This window comes from Acipenser ruthenus, chromosome 24, assembly GCF_902713425.1.
Source record: "Acipenser ruthenus chromosome 24, fAciRut3.2 maternal haplotype, whole genome shotgun sequence".
Lineage (NCBI taxonomy): Eukaryota > Metazoa > Chordata > Actinopteri > Acipenseriformes > Acipenseridae > Acipenser > Acipenser ruthenus.
The window spans coordinates 20,104,533-20,124,626 of NC_081212.1; positions in this window are offsets into that span (position 1 = coordinate 20,104,533).

Here is a 20,094-nt window from a genome sequence, read left to right on the forward strand (position 1 = left end):
AGTTATGTACTGAAAGACAACAATTTACATCGATACATCGAGTCTGGGGAATTATATCAATACTGTTGTGTTTACTTGATCATAACTAATTTTACTTTACTATGGCTGGATATTCTAAAGAATGCACAGCTTCCCATAATTTGCTTGGTGGTGGTCTCTCCTATCCAACTGATTCCGGTTGCACTGTTCCAATGGACCCTTATTGCCCAAGCAACGCGTTACAGAATGCTGCAGTACACTGTGTTACGCTTGTAAGACAGCATGCTATTAGCATACACGGCTGCTGGACTGCTGCTGTTTGGCTTTTCTTTGCAGTCAGCTGCCACTCAGTTCCTTCGCGCTGCAGTTACTTCGGGGGTATTTTTAGTGCCTAGCACCTGCCTTTATCAGTAAGGACCGACTGCGGCACCGCACCAAGTGGTCCGGGTCTCACACTATGAGGTAGTTCCTTAAAATAAATCCGCAGAAGGACCTGTTATCTTCAGACTATTTGGGTTCATGTTATTATTATTATTTTTTTTGTTTATTAGTTTATTATCATTTCATTCTAATTTACATAAACAGCTGCACTACTAAATGTAGTGATATGCGTGTTAAATTATAAAGATATAACGATATAACTATAGATACATCCCTGATTATCTGTGTACTGGATTCGCTTTAAAATTGAATGACTTAAAACATTTCCACCCATCAAACGCATATAGGCTACAGTGAAACCTGCAGACATACAGCCTGTCCACAAAATGTAACGTGTTTCGTGTATTAGCTATGCCTTCAATAGCATCAAAATAGGTGCTCAATGTTCTCCTGTTTGTATTCATATATATATATATATATATATATATATATATATATATATATATATATATATATATATATATATATATATGAATGTATTGAATATTAAATTAGAGTTTCTTTTTTATTTTATTTTTAGAGAAAAAGAAGGCTGTGTGTGTTTCATTTAAGCCTCAAAATGTGGGACCTAGGGAATGGCCTTGCTCTAAAGATAAGATTTATGATTTCATTGGTTTTGTGAACTTTAACACTAATTTATCCATACTTTTCCATGGACATGCTTCATATCCAGTGTCAGACAACAATGGAATAAAGCACACTGTGGTATAACTGGCAATGTAGCATGTTGCGGTCTCTAAAAGCAAGCTTATGGAACAACACCATAGGACTGCCATCTCTGTAGAGGTGTTTTAATTGTGGATTTAATTACTGCTTTGGTCAAAATAAAAGTTTTAACTTTAGTATTATTCACAAGTGATGTCAATCACTACAGCAGTGTTATAATAAAACATGATTCGTTGGTCTCTGTTTAGGACTTCACTGCATGGCTTATTATTCTGTGAGCTCCACTGTATCAGAAGTTGGACTTTGTTTACATACATAGTTTTTTTTATGCCACTTTCTTTGGCCAAAAACAACTTGATATGTTGACAGTTCAGTACATGTTATTAAATAACTTGAAGCATGAAACAAAACAAACATTCTTTCCACTTATATTTATTATGTTCATAATATTTATAGGAAATACAAACAGCTTTCATATTTTCACCATTGGCTCATAAGGTAACAATCATCAAAAAAAAATATATGGAAAAAATAAATGTGTTCATCTGAATGTATCATTTAGAAATTAGATCGCAGACAGGGACTGTCTAACCCTACACGAAGCACACTTTTGTAGCTGAACCCCCATTTTGCAGGGGTGTCTGAATGCCTCAGGATCTCACTGCAGTTGCTTTGCCTATCTTGTATGTGTAAAATATAGAGATTATTAATAATGAACGTTTGAGGTATATTCATCAACAGTGATAAATGAACACTATTAATCACATTATCAGCTTCTCTGACTTGACAGAGGGGGTGAGGTATGTAGCGATTATGATATGAGGGTAGAGTTTGAAAATGAATCCTGATAGTGTTTCTTTCAGTTCCTATCAGCATTTTATCCCTGTGGTGATCCTAACTGTTATCTATCTTCTTGAACGCATTGCAATCCTGTCTTTCAATGGAAGGGATTGTCTTTTTGTCTGGCATTTTGAATTGATTGGCAGGTTTCAATCTTAGTTTCTCATCACGGAGATGTGTGTGTTTTTCCAATTGCAACACTCCTCTACCCCTTAGTAACTGTTGCTATGGTGCAGAGGTTTTGTAAAATGTACAAACCAAATTAAACTAATGTATTTTGTGGGATTTGCATGCTGTTACACATGATTATATGGTCTGTATAGTGTTGTATGTCCACCTTGTTAATTATCACATTTCTTCATGAAACAATATAATACTTTTTGGTTGTTTTTATATACTGATGTCATAAAACATTATGGTACTTGGCCATTCCATTAAAACGAGATAAATCTGATGGATAAGTCATCAATATCAGACATATGGCCAGCACATGATTTGTGTGGTGTATCCTAATACACAGAGCTTTGCCAGTAGTCTATTATTGATGACCTTTTTGAGTTTAACAAACTTTACATATCCATTGGTACTTTTAACTGACTACCACTGTCCTACTATTACACTTCTAAAGGGATAGTAGCAGCCACTGTCACTGAAACCAGCAAGACAGTAATCAGTCAGCAGGGCTTTAGTAATGTCAGTGTACAGTTAATAATAATATCCAGTTAGTTTACCTAATGGGTGAATACAAGCCTTAGTTAAAAAGTAATCTTCTCGATTAACATTTTCCAGCAAATGGGTCCTTATTGCACAGGAAGCAAATTTATAGTGTGCTGGTGTGAGGTATAGTACAAATAAAGTCTGTAAAAGTCTTATATATATATATATATTTTTTTTCAAAATTACAGCAATATAGCTTTAAGGTTTTTGCTTTTTTTACACGCGTTATTTGTTTTATGAGTGTGTGTTTAAGCCAAGAGCACTTAGATGTAACAGTCGATCGTTCCTCTTTGTAAAACAGCATGGAGTAAAGTTGTTTAGTTTTCCCGTATGTTCTTTGTGCAATTATACTTGCAACTCCACTACAAAATAAAACTTGATTGGAATGGAGAAATGCCTCCATATACAGTATGTGTGTGTGAGAGAGATAAAGAACGAAAAAGTCGTCAAAGATGTCGTCAAAGGTTTGCCATACCCAAATGTGTGGAAATAGATATACGTTGGGGATTTAAACAGTTGACGACTTTGTTGTCAACACTTTGTGCTTAAGCATTTGTTTATTTCTTTCTAAATAAAACCCGATTTCTACCCGAATATTTATTCTTTCTTGATTATATATAAAAAAATCCACCCGATTTCACCCGATTTTTTCATTAAATAATTCTACCCGATTTAAAAAAAAACATTCACACGAATTTGGAAAAGAACGTCACCCAAAAATCAGACGCCCTAGTTATTCTCTTTAAGCAATCTGCAGTTTGCTAATACTACTATGAAGTGTATAAATTTCCAGCTCCTTATAAAGACCAGCTTCCCATTAAGGCCACACTGTCTTAATTAAGATAGTTTCTTCTCAGTGACTGGTTGTCGTAATAGAGAGACCCAACTTTACTGTACTTCTAAATTGCAGTTTTCAGTTTTACCAACATAGTAGCTTAAGTAAGGGGTGGCATGCCAAGTTCAATGCAGCTGTGTATAAAAGATGTATGCAGTTGCGTACATGCTACTGAATATATTTAGAGAGTTAATACAAAAATAAAACAGCAAAATGAAGGTGTGTTTGTGTGGAAGGAGGTATTGTTTTGAGCTAGCTCTGTCTATGGGGTGAATCAATCCTAGTTATCTCCATTGGGAGAACACTTATCAGCTGCAAGGACAATGTTTACATTTTTTTCAAAGGCCTGTTTTGTTTAAGCCACATGCCTTCCATGCTGATAAAGCTCAAAGGCTTATTGTGTGTTGTAATATGAACCGAAGTTCACAGCTCCTAATGGGCTCTGAATCTGAGTAATGTCTGTGCAGGTCCATGCGGCATAGCAGGCCTCAGCTGTTACTACGAATTCAAATACATGATGAGGCATTGACAAGTTTAATTACAAGAGACACTCCAAATTCATTCTTTCAAAAGTCTACACGGTAATTGGTTTTGAAAGACAAAATAATTAAATATGGATGCCAAATGTGTAAATTCACAACCCCAAACTGTATATTTTATTTTTAAACGTTGGTGCTTGTGAATTTAGTGTCCATGAAAGAGGAGGGACTATGGCTACTGTCACAACCCTGCAAGCACACCTCATTCTTGACCTGAACACTCCCTGCCATTCCATCCGGGGCCTTTAAATCTCAAATATAGGGGCTTTTTCAATAGCATTTGTCAAATTGTATGTGTTCAAAAGAGCTGCACAATTGATATTTTTACTGAGCTACAGTACACAATATTAACCATTTATTCACTGCAACGGCAGTAATTACAGGTTAATTCAAATTAGGTTATAATGCTTTGTAATGGCGTTAACCCATTAACGTTCCCAGTTTGCATATTTTACAAGTATCAAGTGATCACAACTTAAGTTTTAGAAACATGTTACTTGTTCGAATACAGTCTCTTTCTCTCGTTTAATTTCACAGATAATATGCACCAGAAACGTATTCACTCCCTGACAAACTTACATTGCGCTTGTGAGAAAATTATCTCAATGAGCCAAAGATTCCCTTGGTGCTTCATAAACCAGAGATCCATACTGAACAATTGGGTACATTTTATGCAAAAGTTAGGAAAGTTTTTTTTTTAAAAAAAAAGCCTACACCTTGTGAAATATGTGATTGTATAGAGGGATTATAATGCCTCCTTGATTGATGTGAATCCACATGGGCTATGATCCATAAAGCCATTAGGTTTGGAATGGTCGACTTTTCATTTCTGATCCCACTTTGTCATTGGATTTGGGACTGTTTCCAACTCCGGCATGATGTGAAATGCTTCACATTTATTACGATTATAAAAGCTTAACCTCAAATTACTGCCGTGTCATCACAGGAAAACTAGAGACTACACATGTAGTGGTGTCTACATCGGATACAGGGGGTGGACAAAAAAACTAAAACATGTGTGGGGGTCCCCAGTGTCTCATCCAGGGTGGTACATGATCATTCCTCAGTGATTATCGTCACCTTCAGGGAAGCTGGGGGTTGAAATCTCTTGGTTTGTACTACACAGAGTCTATTGTGGTTAAACCCAGCTGCGATAAAAAATAAAAAATAAAAAACTGAACTATACAGTTTCTGCTTGTTTTGTTTCCCAGTGTTAGTGTCCAGCTTTTTGAAGAGCACTGTTTTTGGTTTCCTGTGTTCTATGTATCTGTCTCTTCCCAGCACACTGTAGATGATGTGTCAAACCTCCCTATCTGGTACAGACAGAGCCATTGCTTCCTGTGTTTATGGAATGTCTGCAAAAACCACCAGGGCATTTTTTAAAGACTTGCATGGCCTTGCCCTCTTTTTGCTGCTTGTTTATTTCTGACTAAAACCCAGTGGGTTTAGCTCTAGTTATTTCAATGAAGGTTTTTGTGTATTTTGTTTTTCTCCTGGAACGGTTGCATGGAAACTGTAATCTTGCTTTGTTTATCACATATGTGCACAGGCATTTTGAAGTAAAATGTTATTGGTAGCATTCTACTTGAAACTTTGCTACCCAAGCTGGCTTTTACATTGGTTCCGTTGGGAAAACGGGCTGGCTGAGGAAATGTCTTAATTTCCACGGAGGACATTTTCAACTTCAAGCCGTTTTTCCTATAGAACCAGTTAAAGACAGATTGTCTAGCCAAGGGCCACAAGGAAAAACCCTGCTTGCAAATAACATGTTCTTAAGCATTTAGTTTATTGTTCCTAGCTTTCTAGCATCAACACTAAGACAGTGGCCAGTTAAACTAAAAACTTTTCACACCTTTATCTATAGTACATTTATTTTGTCATTATTATTATTATTATTATTATTATTATTATTATTATTATTATTATTATTATTATTATTATTGACAAAAATAACACTATGTAACACAATTTTTGTTCCTGGGTAGTAAGTGTTATTTCCTAATTGCTTATGCCTCAAAAGTATAGAAAATGGCTATTATTCCCCACAAACTTTGCTTTTGTGACCAGACAGTGATATTTTGAAATTGACCTATTTCCAATGAGAAAACAGGTGAATTTGTGTCTTTTCGTTCACATAGTCAGAAAAAAACAACATATGAATCCAAATTAACATGTATTTATACTAAAGTAATACAAAAATGACTACAAAAGATTTAGAAGTGAGTAGTTTTTCGAGATTTACGATTATACTGTAAATCACTTTCACGAATCAGCCCCCAAATGTAGTCTCCCATTATGTTCTCGTTATACTGTCCTTGGTAGCGGCGTTCAAAGTCCAGTATATCCTGGTGGAAGCGAACCTTGCTCCTCCGAGTACGCTCCCATGTTCTCCTTGAATTTATCAAGATGAGCATCAAGGATATGGACTTTGAGGGACATCCTACAGCCCATTGTGCCGTAGTTCTTCACCAGAGTCTCAACCAGCTCCACATAGTTTTCGGCCTTGTGATTGCCCAGGAAGCCCCGAACCACTGCGACAAAGCTGTTCCAAGCCGCTTTCTCCTTACTAGTGAGCTTCTTGGGGAATTCACTGCACTCCAGGATCTTCTTTATCTGTGGTCCGACGAAGACACCGGCTTTGACCTTTGCCTCAGACAGCTTAGGGAAGAAGTCTTGAAGGTACTTGAAGGCTGCCGACTCCTTATCTAGAGCTCTGACAAATTGTTTCATAAGGCCCAATTTGATGTGCAGTGGTGGCATCAGCACCTTCCGGGGGTCCACCAGTGGCTCCCACTTGACGTTGTTCCTCCCCACAGAGAACTCGGTCCGCTGTGGCCAGTCCCGCCTGTGGTAGTGCGCCTTGGTGTCCCTGCTGTCCCAAAGGCAAAGATAGTAGGGAAACTTGGTAAAACCGCCTTGGAGACCCATCAGGAATGCCACCATTGCAGCCTCTTGATGCCATCTCAGAAAAATGCAGATATGTATCCACTTAGTCAGCTGGAACTAAACTGAACTGGTGGGCTTAAGGCCCCTGTATTTATACTACTATTTATATTACTGGAAAGTTCTAGAAAGTTCTAGAAGTTACTCCAAGTTTACTCAGCATTGAATCTATCTGGAATGTTCTGGAAAATAGGTAAATTTCAAAATATCACTGTCCTGGTCACAAAAGCAAAGTTTGTGGGGAATAATAGCCATTTTCTATACTTTTGAGGCATAAGCAATTAGGAAATAACACTTACTACCCAGGAACCAAAAAAATAAAAAAATAAAATGTGTTACACGGTGTAATCAGTAATATATTTCTTCAAGAAATGAATCAGTATATGTAACACATTACATTTTAGAGCCAGTAATCAGTAGGACATTACTTACTTTTTCAAGTAATATTCACATTGTTGTGTACTTTAAAGGGGGTGTCTTCAAAGTTGAAGCATGATGATGATGACTAGCAGCAGTAAGGGCTTACAAGTTGCACATTTAGGGAAAAGGAAGTCAGCGTTCAGTTAATACTGAAAGCTTTACTATTGTATTGTATTCTGTGCAGAATGATTGACATTCACCTGGTGTCCCCTGTATACGCATCACTTCATCTGCCATTGCATTTTTGTTGGCATGTTTCTGCCACATCGCAAGTTGGTATTAACAAAACCTGTTCAGCATGTTTACTTTTTATCTGCATTTAATGGAAGAGGAACAGGACCCATTTCTTTCAAGTATCTATTCAATCTCAGCTGCATGAAAAAACAGGGCCTGCGATACTAACCCTTGCAGGAAAAATTATTAATATGAATTCATTTAGGTTTGAGCAAATTCTACAGGCAGCTAAATCAGGGAACTGAGTGACACAACATCTGTCGGTTTGTTGTATCAAATTATGGGCAGTTTCCTGAACAGCTCTCTTGTCGCTTCCCATCTTCCCACCAATGTTTAAATCTGTGGGCATCCAAGGAAGAGTAAACCCTGTAACCTGTGTTAACAAGAGGTCCGGATTCTTCTTGTTTTTTTATTTATCCATAATAGATTATTATTATTATTATTATTATTATTATTATTATTATTATTATTATTATTATTATTATTATTTATTTCTTCACAGATGCCCTTATCCAGGGCTACTTACAATTGTTACAAAATATCACTGTACAAAGTATCACATTATAAAATATCACATTACAGATAAGAGCAATTCTAAGGTACAGTAACATCAGTAGAAAATAAGATCAAATCAGAGCACATGTTTATCTGTCGTGTTTTCACAAGGCAGCTGCATGGTCCCACAGGCAGAGTTCAATGGCACCATGTTTTATTACTATGTACTTGAACTATCATGTGTGTTTCTTTCCTGAGCAAGGAGAGACCCCTTTCTGAATGACTGGTACTTCTCTATAGCCTTTCCTCTGCTGTGTGTGACCGGAGCACAGGACAGCAACCCTGCAAGACTGCATCGCTTCAGCTGACTGGGTTAGTCAGGGAGGGGAGTGTCGGAGAGCTCCCTTGCATACCATCTGCCGTTTTCTGCAGACACTGAGCAGATATATATATAGCCACACAAGACCTGCACCAGCTATTTACAGATCAGACAGCACCATCCATGGGCATATTCATTTATGACAGTACATGCAGAGAGTGGTTTACACTGCAACCTTACCCTATGTGAAATGTGAGCTTAACTCTTCACACTGCGTCAGAGGGGTCCTGTCTCTTCACACCAGCAAGACAATGCATTGCTATAGGACAGGATTAATTAAATACTGTATGCTTTACACGATGACACAGTAAGAGGTCCACAAAGATGGTTTCCATATAAATTTTTCTGTGAATGTCTGCTATCAGAAATGTTGAAGGGGAGGGTGTATCTATAGAAATATATATTCTCTGTCAAGAATGTTTACTATCAATATAAAATATTAAAAGAAGCATTGGGGAATTTGAAGTGTATGCGATGAAGCAAAACCAAGTCAGGCTGGTATTTTTACGATTATTACTAAAGCAGTCTTAGCTTTTCAGTTTGTATTTTACATATTTCAATAGCATACCGTCTCATATGCAAGGCTCATACTGTACTGTATGTCTGTTTTGTATGGGTTGTTGGTAGAAGATAAATCCATAGCTTTGTATTTCACAAACATGGGTGTTCTTTCTATGAGCGTACTATACTGCTTAACTGTTCATTGAAATGGATTCACTTAGAAGGAAGCAGCAGTGAGAGTTCTGGAAAATTCCCAGACGAAAGCTAGTGCTAATTGCCTTTTATGGGCAAGTTGGCCATTGAGTATTGAGTATTAGGCCAGGCCTTCTTTTGTGTTTTCCCTAAAGCAGCTTCTCTACAGTGCATTACCCACCTTGTATTGCTTTGACAAACCTGCAGCAGGGTGCATAAGCATGTCACCATGTAGTAACAAAGTCTTGCTTATAGTTGCTGTTGAATTATATAATGTACAAAGTTTTAACCATAGCCAGATCTATGCATTGAATACATTCCTAATTTAACATGCTTCCTTGTGGTTTAACCAAGTAAGGGTGTTCTTTGGATTAGTAGGGTTTTGCTTTAGCTTTCTGCACTTTAAAATGACATGGTAGAAATCCATTTTGTGACAAATATCAGTAATTAAAGGGTGCTTGACCAGAAATATGTTGTGTTTGGTGAATAATTAGTCTTTTTTTTCTAGTCTGTTTTTTCTAGTCTCTAGTCTGGTCTGTGGTCTGTTGCAGTAATTGTAACATTTTTGAAATTGCAGTGAGCAGCTCCTCCCCATGTGTTTGGACTTGTTTTTCTTATGCACAGCTGAAGAAACATTGCTGTCTTTTTTTTCAGCTTCGGTGATACAGCTTGTTGCTATGAAGAAAAATGCGCTGGAATTTTGATGGTGTGTCTTCTGTCTTTCTTTTAAATGCGGTTACTAAATTATTACAATTTGCATAAGTCAATGGGCAAGTTCATGTATTTGCCACAGAACAAATACTGTACACACCACTGTACAAATTTGGCAGGTATGCAAAATTATAAATCACTTATAAGAAATCAGTTGCAGATATATCAGAATTCCATTATATCTTATCCTGTTTACATATGTCAAACTGCAGCACACTTCTTAAGCTAAAATTAGGGGGTCATTCCAGCTCAAGTGAAGCACATTCTGGGGAGGTATTTCCTCCTCCTGTGGTTGATGAGCCATTTTTTCGGTGTGAGGAAGACTTAATGCACTGCAGGCTGCTTTTCCAGAGGTATTTAATATATTGGTGTCTGTTCACTTCCCAAAACATTATTCTGGCTGCTATTTCTACTTTGTGTCAAAGATAAGCAGAGATAAGACATGCCTTCTAAGCACTTAAGAGGTATCTATTTTAATTATTTCCCTTAGAAACCATTCCAGAGAAGGAAGACACCCTCTGATAATAAACAGCTTCCTACATTGCCAAAAGTGTTTTTTATATATATATATATTTCTATTTTTATATATTTATTGTATTTATCCATTTAACTGAAAAACACTCATGTTATACATGCACTAATTCAGCACATTAATTCTGAGATTTGCCTTGCTTTACTGTGAATTTACCATGCTTCTACTATGCTGAATGTAGCTATTGGTTGTACCCTGTGGAAATGTTTTTGCAGATTTGGGGATACAGTAATTATTTCTCACAACAATACAATCTGTACTGTATCTTGGCTTCCCCTGAGTGTCAGAGGGTACCATTGCCAGTTGTTTTAGTTATGTATACATCTTTAGGATCACAATTTTCTGAAAACGTATTTCTTAATGTCCTTGTATGTGTGTTTTGTATAATTCGCCGTTGCTGTTTCTGCTTATATCTTTATTTACATGACTCGCTAACAAATGTTCTGTTCAACCTCTGGGACACTCTTGAAACAAGCTGTTTCAACCCAAGAGTTTATTCTGGCAAGCTGTAAATCTAAGAAAACATCAATGTCTCGTATCAACAGTGTTGCAGCGCCATTGGAGTCTCAAATCTTCAGTCATAATCAAATTCCCCTGCAAGCTTTGAAGTTTTGGTATTTTATCTTCAACAGGGCCTAATCAACGAGTAATTGAAAGTGTTTCCATAGTTCTGCATACAGATACTTCCAGTGAAAATCGCTGTATGTAATTTGTGTTGTTCAGCAGCAGTGGTAGCCATCAGTATCAATATGGATCTGCAAAGATAATTCCAGCGTGATACAGGCTGAACTGAAAGCTTTCTAATTGTTCCACAAAACTGTACAAAGCACTGAATTTTAAAAAGGAATTGGAAATGGAATTGGAATGGAAAAACAGGAATAGACCTCCCAACCCTGGCATATAGTATATTTTCTTTTAGATATTTAGATATACTTTAGATATCAGCAAAATAAGAATGTAATTACTGTTCTCGGAAAGCTTTACTCATCTTTGCCTCAAGTGTGTTGTACTATGATCTATAGACATGTGAAGAATGTTAATATGGTACTGCTTCTAGCTTCTTGCTATGCTGTAGGTGCACGCAGGGCTCTCCATTATAGTCAAATAGGGTTCAGTTCAAAGAAGTCTAATAAGTAGTGAATTTACCCTTCTGACCCTAAAGGTTGCAAGGTTATAGCTTGTCAAAAAAGCTTAAATATACCATCTAGCAAACAGTCATGTTTGGATTCCCTGAGCTGTTTGGATTATTTAAGACAAGGTAGGACTAGAGTGTATGGGATAAGGTGAGTGTCCAGCAATCATGTTTGATTTTACTGAATACTCAAACAATTGTACTCAACTTTGGCCCTCAAGATCAATTCCAGTCCTGATCTTTATTCCAACCAGGTCCTAAATGAGTTAATTGCCTCTTAGCAGCTTCAGTTAACTACATTAGAACCTGCTTGAAGTAAAAACCTGGACTGGATTGGATCTCGAGGGCCAGAGTTGAGTAACTGGTATAATGCAATGTAATTCATATCATACATAGCATCCATATTATTCCTTAGCTTTAGTTTTGGCAACAGGGACACAGGATCCCATCCCAATTGACACTTGAATTTCTACAACCTGCTATCCATGCTGTTGCTATTTATCTGCATTAGCTGAAGCATGTGAGCAGCATTTACCAGCACCCTTATAAGAAGTACAGAATTGACTAGTAGTGTTTTATGTGTTTTTACTGAATCTTACAAAATGTGAATATTAAAAGGCCATGCTCTTTAGAAGTACTAATACAAATGCGGATTCAGTCTCGACTCACAGTTAGCATATGAGCGAGTCACTTAACCTCCTTGTGCTCCGTCTTTCGGGTGAGACGTAATTGTAAGTGACTCTGCAGCTGATGCATAGTTCACACACCCTAGTCTCTGTAAGTCGCCTTGGATAAAGGCGTCTGCTAAATAAACAAATAATAATAATAATAATAATGATGTGTCTTTGTGTACTGAAGCTCAAACAGTGCTGGGGAGGGACATTCCAATGTGATGTGGTTATATTAAACTGCAATTGTAAATGCACTTTTGTGCACTATTTGTGGGAAATGGCAGCTACCCATATATAGTACTGTACATACAGTAGTATTCAATGGCGCAAGTAGTTTGATACAGTTGTACAACATTGTGACAGTCACATAGCTTGAATAGTGACAGTCTTTGCAGGAGCCAAAAAGCTTTGGCGTTTCAGTTGACAGCACATGACAAAGGAGATGGTTACACTGGAGATGTTCCCCACGTTAGTATTACAGATTTAAAAGGCTTTGTGACTCTATTAATTGTTTCCTGAGGAATTTGCTGCCTGGTTTTTTGTGGTGCTAGAAACTCAAAGTCATCTGGTGTTTTTCAGGCACATTAGGAGACGGGCTTGGGGATATAATATACCACACAGAAAAAAAAAAAAAAAAAAAAAAAAATGTGAACACCGCTAAGCATATAATAATTGGCAGCTATTGAAATATTTTCCATTCTCTGTGTCTAGGAGTTGAACAGTCACAGATACTGCACTAGTTTCTCTCCTCTTAGAGTGTGATAGGTTACGATTGGGCCAAATTTTGTCACCTTAGCAAAACAATCTGACGAAACGTCCTCACCCATCTGTTCCTGCCACTCCTGACCACCTTAAATAGAGAAGTTCAGTCTCTATTTAAAGTCATTTCGTTGGTTCAACACCTTTCATAACAACATTGGGATTTTTTCTAAGGCAATGATCAGAGATGTGTAGATCACAGCTATGTGTTATTTTCTCAAAGTTGGCACTCATAGAACAAAAATGACAAAGACGGAGAGAGTTTTTCCAGATTGCTCTCTGACATTTGCTGTCTCTGTGAACAAGCCTCTTTACGGACATCTATTCAAAGGACTTGTATGAAAGCAAGCGAAGGAATGTTTTATTAAGCCCACAGCCTGTGCTTTGTGTGATACCGTGTGATAATGGTTTTGCTGTAACTCTGTGCCACCCCAGTTACATAAACAAAACTGTGACTTCACAGTGACCTGGGCTTTCTGTTTACACAGATGCCCTGCCAGCCTCAAGTAAAACTGTCAGAATGTTTTGTTTTGTTATCCCAGTTTCTGCACTGTACAACAGTGACTTGCTAACCACATTTAAATTACATATCTGTCCGTGTTCAGTTTGTCACTTACTGCTTTGAAACACAAGAGACACCAGCTACCCCCAAGGGAAGGACAATCTAAACTTGAGCTTTCAGGTTGCACTTCCAGTAAAGCAGATTCCAAATGAGAGCTCACTGCTGCTATAGTTGTACCTTTGTCAATAGGTGTTGAGTCCTGGTGGATAATTGGTACTTAGCACTAATATTTCTTGAAGTCAATAAGGATAATTAAGGGTTAATCACAAATGTGTTTTTTAACCTTTTTAAGAATAATTTCAGGTCCTGACGCTACCTCATCTCCAGAGCCTCTTATATGATAATGCTATGTTTAATCTGTACCTACAGCTTTTTTAATGTAGTTTATCTCCTTGTACCAGAAGTGCGTAAATTGAATTGACAAAAGGTTTACTTTAGAGGACTGTGTTGGACCTTAACATTTCTATAAAATCCAGTTATAAAAACTGCTTCAAAGTGAAATAAAACTATGCAATAAAAATAAACCATACAAAAGGTTAAAGGGAAAGTGCATGATGACTTTCCAGAACCTAATTCAAAGCACACCATGAGTTGCTGCTACACCCACTGTTTTTTCATTACAACGTTTTCCTCTTTTCTTTTTCCCACATCCTGTGCTCTGCGACATGTTCTAAAGACATACATTCAATTCCCCACTGCATGGTTTATGACATGCAGGCGCTCATCTCCTTTAATACTCTCTGCTTCTATAGATACATGGCAGTAAGCTGTCCAATTACATACGGATTTATGAAGTAAAATTAATTATCTACGGTGATGCAAAACGTAGCCATAGCTGTACATGGAAGTATTTTAATTTTAATATATATATCACAAACCTTTTCTGCTTTTAATGACTTTTGATATCGACAATGGCAATCCAACCCATTGACTTCTAGTATTATTATTATTATTATTATTATTATTATTATTATTATTATTATTATTATATAGTAATAATAGCTGAAAATCATGGGTTTTGATTGTTAAAAAGCTCTTTTGTCTATTTACTTAAGAACATGTCATACCTGCATACACTTCCTTTTGCTATAAAAAAGCAAGCCACGTCACATACCAGCATTTCATCATTGATTTCAGTGTTTCATTTTTATTCGTGAAAAAATTGTTGGGCTTTTTTTCCTGCCATAAAACCAGCTGAAGTTTTCCTTTGTCGACCTGGGAGAGGTACAACTAAGCATTGCATTACATTGCAGATAGCCCTGATCCCCCAGCACTCAAAGCAGAGGCCTCAGCAGAATTCAATTTAGTGAGACTCTGCCAATTTACTGTACAGCACCAGCACTGTCTGAAATCACTTTCTGTATCGTAACACTTCAAGAATTGGCTGATTTGTTACAAAGAAGAGACAAATGGAGTAAATCAAGTCACAGGATAATAAAACTGTAAGTTTGGTGAGGTTTTTTTGTGTTTTTTCTTTCTTTTAACAAGATATGCAGCTGTGGCCATGTAATTCACAGTGTAACAGAGTGCCTCAGAGTTTTAAATCAAGACCTATCCAAAATTAGGCTGGGCTACAAGCTGAGGCTCAATATAGCTCAGCACTCGGTGCTGACTCGGAAATACCTCCTCTTCTCTCAGTTACACCAAACTGATACAAAGAATGACTTAAAGTGGCCTTACCCTCAGCATAGCAAGACATGGGCCGCAGTAAGAATGAATGCCAGTAAAACATTGATAAGGAGATACATAGCAAGCTGTCAATATTATTCGAAACCTTTACAGTTCTCCAGTACAAAAAATATTATCTCGATAGTTGCTTGCCATATTTTCTTGTTTTCCCATGTTCTTCTAGTTATTTTTTTTTTTTTTTAAATCTTTTTAGGATAGCATCTAAAGGGTCTTAATTTTTCCCCCCTTTTAACGGGTGTTTGTTATAAGAAGGGTTTGTTATAGTGAAGTTAATCTGTATATACTGTATATATATATTACAAACATCACACCCGACATTCTAGACAATATCCTAGCTAACATGGATCAATACGTATGAATCACCCTGTGTAGATACAGACTTGCAGATCAGAATATCTTGAAATATTGAGGGCAGTGAATTAGCACACTGCAAACTATCATCAACTTATGCCTAATAAGTATTGCATCGTGAAATAAGAAGGTGGCACTGTGTAGTTCGATGTCCAGATCTCTCAACACTATTAGACATTTACAAGTCATCAGCTACTAATGTTTGCATAGCGAATGCTCTCTAATACCAAGCTCCAGGTCTTTGGAATGCATTACCTAGCTCTTTCCGAACATTAGGAACTTATCTTTATTTCAGCAAAGCCTTGTTTAGCATGTTATTTCAACACTCTAGCTCTACTAGATGTCCTGATTTCAACTACTGCATGTGGATCTCCTGATGTGGCAGGATGCTTGTTCAAATTAGATAGTGTATCAAATCCAGTGTTAATATATATTTTTTTATGATAGAAATAATAAAAGGGGCACGAATTCTGTGAGTTAAAACAGGGTTGTCAAACTCCAGTACCCACGGACCACAGGGTCAAAATGTTTCTAACTACCTAAGAAAGGGTCAGACTACCTAAGAAACATTTTGAAGCCTGGAAAGAAGTGTTAAATGTGTCCAATTAATCAAATAATTAGACCAATTAAGTAATTGAGAGCTCGGGTGGAACGGAAGCCAGAAGACACTGCTGGCCTCCAGGAAGTTTGACACCCTTGATTTAAACCATTGGGACTTTGAACAAGCATCTTTTCCATTTAGCATTTATATGCTTTGCTTAGTTTCCAATGCAAATAACAGTGTGTTTGTGTATATCTGTATGTGTGTGTGTGGGGGTCTCTAATTTTCTTCCTACCATTTCTATAACTATCACTATCACTTTTTCTAAATACAACATCAAATGCAATAGAAGTTCACCAAGTGAACTTCATAATTGTGGTGTGAACCAGTAAGTTTAAACCAGCAGTAATTGCCTGGTATTTATTTCCAATGAGAGGAATGCAAATTGCTGTGCGTCTTAAAAAGTCCAGACAAACCAGCAATGTCAGATCTTTATTAAACATTCACAGTTCCAGGTCTTATTGTGCTCCTCAATGCATTACCACAACTTCACTTTGACACTTAAAAGGAACACAATGTCTGACTTAAATCTTTAAGATGTTTCTATACCTTAATCACAATTACCCAAGATGACTGCTGCTGCAATTACTGTTGCTCAGCAGCTGCATGCAAATATTCAGTTTATAAAACCTTAATAGCATCTGAACTGAGGCTAAAATTTAAAACACCACGGTCCCTGAAGGTGTAATTGATGACAGAGCCACAGGGTGGGGCAGTGGGTGGCTCCCTGATGGAAATACAGGACAGGGAAGACTCAGGGGGTTGTTGGATTGGTTTTGTTACCTGACTTTGTGCCTCTGACTACTATAAAGTAAACTCATTCCTTAAACCAAAATGAAGGGTTCCATTTGGAAAGACATGTTTTGTGTCTACTTGAGAATGTCTTATAATAATGGAATCCCTCTTGGAGACAAATGGTGGTCACTAAGAAATCATAACCAATTATCTCTTATTACCATATTACATAATTTACTACACCAGAGAAAAAGTTAAGCAGGGGGAAGCATCCTGAGCTTTTTAAAAAAATGTCCCCCCAATAGCTTCACATTGTACTGACACATTGCACTGACAAATAGGAACTAGTCAATAAGCTCAGGATCCACCTGGTGGATATACCTACCTAACTGGTTAGGGGTTAAAAAAAAAACGGATGTGAATCTTCATACTGGAATGAGTTAATAGAAGCAGCAAAACCAGTTGTAAGAATTGTAGAACGATGTCTGGCCTCCTTTCACCACAAATACGGGCACAGTATTCTGTAAAAGTAAATTAAGACTGACATCATTGCTCTGCAAAGTGGGTAATCTGGCTCATCTCCTTAAAATAGTAAATGTACAATACTGCAGAAGGCAATAGTCTACACACAACCATTTATGTCTGTCATGTTGGTTTATCCAGAAGAGAAGAGAATCGCTTTGTATATAAGATGGAGGCACGGTGTTTACACTATACATAGAGGGGCCATTCCTTGGCACACTCCACCCCTGTTAACAGTGCTATGGACTCTTCCAAAGTTTTCATTTATTACGACGGTAACCTGATGCTGTGTACTCAACCAGTACATCGGAATATCAGAGTTCTGAAACAGGGTACAAAGATGACAACACAGCAATCCATTGCATTTGCTTTAAAAACATAAGCACCAGAAAGTTTATCACAGGGCTGGATATGTGCATTTGACTTAACCCTTTAAATCCTTCTAAATAGAAACCGCAGTTATAACACTTGGCCCTGGGTGGCTGTTGTAGGAATATCACCACGACCCTTCAGCTGAAACTCCCAGGTATTCTTGTATTGTCTGCTCAATGCAGGCACTGTTTGTTTTGAGGAGGGCTTCCACACATCCACTTCAGACAGTTTTATTGCTTTTTAAATGTTTTTTATTTGTTTTTATTTAGCCACACTGCTAAAATACACATTTGTGAACACATACCCCATTCACTTTTGAATAGCCTGCATTCGGAGAGATTAAATGAACAGAGAAAACATCTCCCACTGCGTATGGGTGAGCATGCATGCAGGAAAGTGAGGTATAGGATAATATTTCTTATATTGCAGCACAGTACCTCAGTGTGAGACCTTTTCTTGAGTAGTAGTAGCCTGTCTGAAATTACTGTTTTAATGATTTATTTATATTTTAAATGAAATTCCCTTTTTATTTATATGCAAATAATTGATATTGAGGGGATATTAGGTACAGGCAAGGAAAAAGCCCTATATTTTAAAATAATCTAGGCTATACTACAGTAGGATTAAAATACATTTAAATCTGTGAATATGCTATTGATTTGCTTGGATAAAAAAGCTTTTTGATTATATTTCAGTGGACTGAATTGTGGGAGAAAATCTATAAAAACGGAATTATACATTTCGCTGGGAATTTCTCAGTAAAAAAAATAAAGGGCCTTACACAGGTATTCTTAAAAAAAAACTTTTTTAATAAGCTATTGCAGACATACCAGCTGTCAAAGAGTTTCCTGTAAGCACTAAAGTGAAAACAGCTTCCTGCTAGAGTAAATATGCGAATGAACGCCAGAAACCTGAGAAACTGATTTTGTGTGTGGCTGCTGCCCATATTTAGTCACGCAGAGTACAGTCCATTCACTGCAAGCATGCCCATATCCTTTTGGTTCCAGGTCTTGTTGTGCCCCTCAGTGGCATGACAAACATCTTTCTAAAGGAAAAGAACAATTACTGGACAACTAGCATTTTTTGTCTGGAGCACCATCTTTCTGTCTGACAGGAAATTCCCACCCTAATGAAACTTAGTAAAATATTATAACAAACATTTCAGCAAGAAGTATTTATTAGTTTTTTTTTTTATCTGTTATTTGATCCATTTATTTATTTTCATAACCAGTCTTGGCAATGAACGGTCCATGTTCAGAAAGTCAGACACCCCCAAAGGCTTAAATGTTTGCCTGAAATGTTACTGAGTTTCTTATAGTCATCCTACCATGATATTACAAAATGAGTAAGAAACACTTCCATTAATTCAAGCATCCAACTGCACCTAAGTTGTTTTCTACTGTTTTTGTAACATTTGTATTTCTTTTTTAAAAAACAGATCTGGTTTTAATAAACCTAGAGAGTGAAGGAAGCACAAAATGGCGGAGGGAGTTTTGTGACTGAATGGCAGAATCCAAAGTGCAATTCCAGTCTTGACAGCTCCTTCCCTTTCCTGCCACCCTGGCAGTTCCTCCACACATTCCTGCTCTCATTCTCAAATTGCTGCTTGACGAGTATAAATAGTCTCTGAACCAGCCTTGGATATTTGTAAGAAAATTAATGAGAAAAGAAGATGATGTTATCTAAACTTAGCCCAGTCTTATCTTGGAACCGCTTCTTACAGAAAAGTAGGAAAAGTCTGAAGAAACTAGACTGGAATGAGGTTACTGCAGGCCCTATTACATGCTATTAAGATTTAATTGAAAATCCTGCTTATACAAATTGATCTGTCCCTTTAACTAACATACACAAAAAATATATATACAAATACAAATAAGACCAGAATACATACTAGTAAAAATAAAAGTTGAAATCATATAGGGTAAATGAAGGGATGGTCCAGCGGGTGTCCAAATTGCTACATTGCTATGTGTATTTCTGTCTTAAGCAATTAGATAGTCTGAGGGTGTGCTATCGTGTGGCTTCTACTAGCGGCACATGCTGGTAATAGGAGGCAGCTTGCAGTGACCCAACCCGCAAGAGCTGCTCTGGAAATAACACCTCCACAGCACAGTAGGGAAACTCAGCTTTTGCCCTTCATGTATTGCTCTGAGTAGTTTCTTTCAAATTTGAGTCTGGTTTATTCCTTTTAAGAATTTTGTCTTCAAAATAGGGCTCCATTGAGGTCACTTACAGGTAATATGACCCACCACCTGTGCATTAGGTGAGGTCATAAC